This window comes from Scyliorhinus torazame, chromosome 2 (assembly GCF_047496885.1).
Source record: "Scyliorhinus torazame isolate Kashiwa2021f chromosome 2, sScyTor2.1, whole genome shotgun sequence".
In the NCBI taxonomy this organism is placed as follows: Eukaryota; Metazoa; Chordata; class Chondrichthyes; order Carcharhiniformes; family Scyliorhinidae; genus Scyliorhinus; species Scyliorhinus torazame.
In genome coordinates this window covers 268106554-268112553 of record NC_092708.1, presented here as the reverse complement: position 1 = coordinate 268112553, position 6000 = coordinate 268106554, and the positions used below count along the sequence as shown (strand labels likewise).

The window sequence follows — 6000 nt, the reverse complement described above, 5'->3', positions numbered from 1 at the left end:
CTGTGGACAAACACCCTAAGATCGCTCTGTTCCTCGTAGCTTCCTAGTATCCTGTAATTCATTGAGTAGTCTTATCTTGTTACCCATTCCAAAGTGCATCACCTGACACCTTTCAGGGTTAAATGTCATCTACCACTGATCTGTCCACCCGACCAACCCGTCTATATCTTCCTGCAACTTAAGACCTTGTTCCTCACTATTAACCACCCTGCCAATCTTTGTATCATCTGAAAACGTATTTATCACCCCCCCCCCCCCCTCACATTCTTATCTGTATTGTTTATTTATATCACAAACAGTAAGGGACCTAGCACTGATCCGTCTGGTACACCACTGGACACCGGCCTCCAATCACACAAACAACTTTCTACCACCACCCTCTGTCTCCCTCTACTTAGCTAGTTTTCGATCCAACTTGCCAAGTTACCCTGGATCCACCTTCTTTATCAGTCTCCTATGTAGGGCCAAAGGCTTTGCTGCGCTCCATATTAACTACATCAACTACACTACCCTAATTTGTACTCCCGATCAATTCAAAAAATTCAATCATATTTGTTAGGCATAACCTCCCTCTGACAAAGCCATGCTGACTATTTCTGATCAAACTGTACCTCTCCATGTGGAGATTAATTTTCTCCTTCAGAATTTTCTCTAATAGTTTCCCGACCACTGATGTGAGACTCACTGGTCTATAATTCCTTGATTTATCTCGACCACCTTTCTTGAAAAGTGGAACTACATCAGCTGTCCTCCAATCCTCTGGCATCTCCTCTATTGCCAGAGAGGAATTAAAAAATTTGGATCAGAGCCTCTGTAAGTTTCTCTCTTGCCTCCCACAGCAGCCTGGGATACAACTCAACCGGACCTGGGGATTTATCCACCCAATACCACCTCACTCGCTATGTCAAACTGCTCAAGAACCTCACAGTTCCTCTCCCCGAATCCTGTACATGGATAGAGTCTGGAAGAAGTGTAAACACCAGGTTCTAATTAAAAGCCAGTCGTAGAGTACAGTCACAGACAATTACACATCAAATACAGCCAGAGTGAAGCCTTTCACAAAGCATCAATGCTCTGTGGGTGGCAGGAAATTCAAACTGAATAATCTATTTGTTTATTTACACATACCACAATCCACTCTGAAGTCCCAGCTGAGCACTTGCACCATACCCAGTACCATTTGGAAAGTGATGTTGCTACCACAATATAGCTTAATCGAGTGGATAATATGATATGGATGAGTGATTATTACACACAATAAACAATTTTACAAAAGTATTATTCACTGACTTCAGCTCTCTGGCTTATATTTTACTCAGTCTAAAGAAGCAAATGTGCAGCGAGTGGTTAGGATCTGGAATGCGCTGCCGGAGAATGCAGGAGAGGTAGACTCAATCAAGGCCTTCAAAAGAGAATTGGATAATTATCTTAAGAGAAAAATTAATTACAGGGCTGTGGGGAAAAGGTGGTGGTGTGCTACTAGGTGATTTGTTCTAGTGTGGATATGACACAGACACAATGGGACAAATGTGTGCTTTATGTAAATCTTTTTGCAAAAATATACTTTATTTGTAAAATATCTGAAAGAACATTACAAACATTTCAAACTGACCGTTACACAAAGTGCAATAATATTCCTGTTCTCTACATACATGATATTGCACTCTGATGTGCTTCAATACAGTCAAAGAGACATTACAGATATTTCAAAATAGTAGTTACAAAGGCACTAAAGTTGTCTACATATCACTCTGTTAAACTGCTCAAGAACATCACAGTTCCTCTCCCCGAATCTTGTACATGGATAGAGTCTAAACTTAGTCATAGGGCACAATCACAGACAAATACAGAGTGAAACCTTTCACAAAGCAGCAATGCTCTGTGGGTGTTTCTGAGGCGCTTCAATAAAATTGTGATACATGTAATATCCACAGAATACATTCAATCTGATTCATACAGCCCGAGGACGTTCTATACAATTCCCAGCCCCTCGAATCTCTGTGGCTGAAAGGACTTACTTTCCCCATTGTGCCTCTGAGCTTTAGTGCATCCTTCAGTACGTAGACCTGGGCTTTGGAATGTGCCAGTCTGCAGCACTCAGTCAAGGACAATTCTTTGCACTGGAAAATCAACATGTTTTGGGCAGACCAAAGAGCATCTTTCACCGAGTTGATGATCCTCCAGCAACAGCTGATGCTTGTCTCAGTGTGTGTCCCTGACAACAGCCCGTTGAACACAGAGTCCTGTCACGGGGCTGCTCAGGAGGAACCTCAACAAAAACCACCTCATCTCTTTTCAGACCGTTTTTGCAAAGGCACATTCCACAAGGAGGTGGACAACAGTCTTTTCCCCACCACAGTCACCTTGAGGGCAACGTGTGGATGGGGTGAGACTCCATCTCACTGTCTGGTGCTGTCTTAGGACTTCAAGTCATACAGCCTAGCATCCAAGCATATGCTGATATTCAAAATGTCAGACTGCGATGACTTTACTGAGCCATCTTCTTCCTTCAGGCTGCTGATCACAGAGCCCTCTCTGCACCCCTTTTGGAGGAAGAAATGCGAGCATGTCTCATCCTGCACCACTGGATTGGAAGATGATCTTCATGGCTAGGAGCAAAGCTTGGTGTTCCTTCACCTCCTGGAGATCTTCCTTGACATCAACCCCCATTGTCTACAGCCAGAACAGATTCTTCATGCCTTTCTGGAGTCATGATATCTCTTCTCCCCCGTCTTTCTCTCGCCTTCTCAACACATTTTAGGATGAAAAAACTCTTAGTGTTCTCCTTTGTTGCCTCCCACCAGTGTGTCAGGAACTCAAAGAGGGGATTCACGGATCTCCAACCTTTGTAATCCCTCTTGAGTTCCTCAACAGTCAACAGTTTCACATCCAGCTTCCATGTTCCCCTGTCAACCCTGTGGTCCTCCTGTAGGTGACAATCAGCCAGTAGTTAGATGGACAGTAGTTAGAGAAGAACACCAGCTTATCGTCAGTGGATCTGACCATGAAAGCTCAGGACACAAACAAGAAGTCTATACTAGAGCGGGAAGACCTGTCAGGCTGTGACCAGGTATATCTATGGTGTGCACCATCTGCAGGTTTGCTGAAGACGTAGTGGAACTTGGCATCTTTTACTGTTTCCATCAGGAGTATGGATGTGACGTCCAGTCTGCTGTCGGCTCTGCTGGATTGCCCAGACGAATCGATGATGCAGTGGAAGTAACTGCCCAGAATGACCGGCCTGGAAGTTGCCAGCAGCAATGGAGGCAGCGGACGGACAGCCAGCTGCTTGCTGTTTTGAGACATACACGTTGGGGCATAAGCATTAATTAGCAGGAATGGAGCATTCTTCTACAATACCCCTGCAATGAAAAGGCATCTGCCCACCACCTCCTTAACTTTGGGTGGTGAAGTTTCCGCCCACAACAGAATATCCAGGCTGGAGGAAGTGAGTCATTTCCTCCTGACCAATTGATGGTCGCTAGTACCACCAACCTGTAGGAGCTGAGGTGTGGTTTTGCACACTCCTGCAGGAACAGCAGGTTGGCTTTGGGCTTGGCAAGATAATCCCAAGGTGGCAACATCGCATAGTGGTTGTAATACTACGCACATTAATGGAAGTGATTTTTATCCCTATTTTAACATGTCTCATCGCTTACCAGACCCGTTGCCTCTGACAGTTTCAGTCCATTTGTCAGCTCCTGCATGCCCAAAGTCCGTAAATTGTCTCACTTTGGATGGGTTGAGGAAACTGTCCGGAATCCATTTCATTTCATTTCATTTTATTTCATTTCATCCCCCGTTTGCAATTGTTCCACCCCGGTGTCATCACTTCCTCTCTTCCATCCACCATCCTCCAGGAACATTGCTGCTCCTAACTTTCCAGAGCATTGGGATTGGAGTTGGGATGCTCTGGTTGCATCATCGTTTCCGATACCCTGGAGTTGGAGTGTCTCCTCCTCCAACTCCCTCGGGTTTTGCCGATTCTTCTGTCGATGCCCGTTTTCATCCTCGTCCGATTTGCCGTTGCCCTCGTCCGAGTTGGATGGGAATGGTATCTCGCTGCTTAATTTGGGGGGGGGGGGTGTACTTTGTCCTTTTCCCCCTTATTCCTACTTGTCATCAGCTGCCAAGCCCTTGCCAACCGGCCCTCTGATGGTTTCGCCTCCATTGGTTCGGTCTGCTGAGAATTGGGGGGGGGGGGGGGGGGGGCTCGGTGATGTTGCTTGGCCGTCTGCTGCCTCCCTCTTTCCTTTGCCTTTGTCTTCCGCTTTGTCCTCCTTTGTCCTATTCTGCTGGCTGGAGGCTTTGCTGGCTGGAGTCAGGCTGGCTATTCCATCTGCTTGGCCCTCCTTGGCTTTCGTTGCCTGTGCGGTCACGTTTGGGGCATGTCCTGTAGAGATGGCCTGCTCCGCCACACAGGTTGCAGCACTTAGTCTGCTTGTAGTCCTTCTTCTGATGTCCTTCCTGATTGCAATTCTTGCAAATGAGAGTGCTGCACTTGGCCATCACATGGCCAGGTTTCCCGCAGGAACCAAAACCTTCGGCCTGCTTGACATAAACGAGGTAGCCACAGTTTCCCCCGATGGTGAAGCTGGGGGGGAAGGTGGAGGATTACTCCTTTACATCGGCCTTGAGTATGGCCATCACGTGGCATTTGCTGGTCCAGATTTCGTAGCGTCCTTGACCTCAGAGCAATTGCCAACCTTGTCGACATACCTGGTGAGGAAGGTGAGCATACCTCCAACCTCGCTACATAAATGCAAGTTACTGTTGTAGCTTACTGTATTTGGTGTGAAATGCACTCCTCCCATTGTATGGTTGCATACATTAGTGTAGCAGTGAATATTAATTGTACATTAGTAAGTAATGGGTAACAGTGAGAAGTGAATATTAGTGTATAACATACATTGCCAATGAGTAAATCGGGCAAAATTGTATAAAGGTGTATACTGAAGTGGGGTAGTCTACATTAATGTGTGGTGGTGTGTGTTAATGTGCAATGGTGAGCCCTGCTTTGCAAGGACATCCATTATTGTATGTCTACATTTCCTCGCGCGCTGTATCCTCGGATTCAGACTCGTCTCTGCCCCCCAGCGGCGCATGACGGGATCGTGTGTGCGGCGCTGGATTTCCTGCTCACCACAGAACACGCTGGAGGCCGGATTTCCTTATGAGGCATCTAATCGGCGCCAGTTGCAGCCGGTGACGAGGTGGCCGAGTGGTTAAGGCGATGGACTGCTAATCCATTGTGCTCTGCACGCGTGGGTTCGAATCCCATCCTCGTCGTACCGCAGCTCAGTGTTCGAGCGAGTTTTTTTTACGCTGCGTAGTGACCGGACACTATTTATTCCAGTTATAATTCCAGCATTTAGTAATTTATTAGTAATTTATTATTTTTACCATTACAACCTTCATTCAGTGAGCCTCACTCATATTAATTCCAAAACACCAAGGGCCCAATCTCCCTCCCTTAATCGAGTGATCAGGAGCAAGGCCCCAAATTGACCATTAGGGTCAGTGTGAGTGACCAGGGGGGTCAGTGTGAGTGACCAGGGTCAGAGCCCCAGATTGACCATGGGGGTCAGTGTGAGTGACCAGGGGGGTCAGTGTGAGTGACCAGGGGGGTCAGTGTGAGTGACCAGGGTCAGAGCCCCAGATTGACCATGGGGGTCAGTGTGAGTGACCAGGGAATGGGCCCCTGACTGATGGGGGTCAGCGTGAGTGACCAGGGGATGGGCCCTAGACTGATGGGGGTCAGTGTGAGTGACCAGGGGGGTCAGTGTGAGTGACCAGGGTCAGAGCCCCAGATTGACCATGGGGGTCAGTGTGAGTGACCAGGGGATGGGCCCCTGACTGATGGGGGTCAGTGTGAGTGATCAGGGACAGAGCCCCAGATTGACCATGGGGGTCAGTGTGTAGTGACACTGTAGGGCCCCAGACTTACCTTTCATGACAATCATACTGAACCCTTTTCGAGAGTAAGCAGTTAGCATAAAA

At 47.3% G+C, this 6000-nt stretch overlaps 1 non-coding gene across 1 annotated transcript; it reads left to right on the top strand.

Annotated features, from left to right (window-relative positions):
• The first annotated feature begins 5207 nt into the window (after positions 1–5207).
• On the top strand, positions 5208–5289 carry trnas-gcu (transfer RNA serine (anticodon GCU)). Its single transcript has one exon. It is a non-coding gene; the product is annotated as a tRNA-Ser (tRNA).
• The last annotated feature ends 711 nt before the right edge of the window (positions 5290–6000 follow it).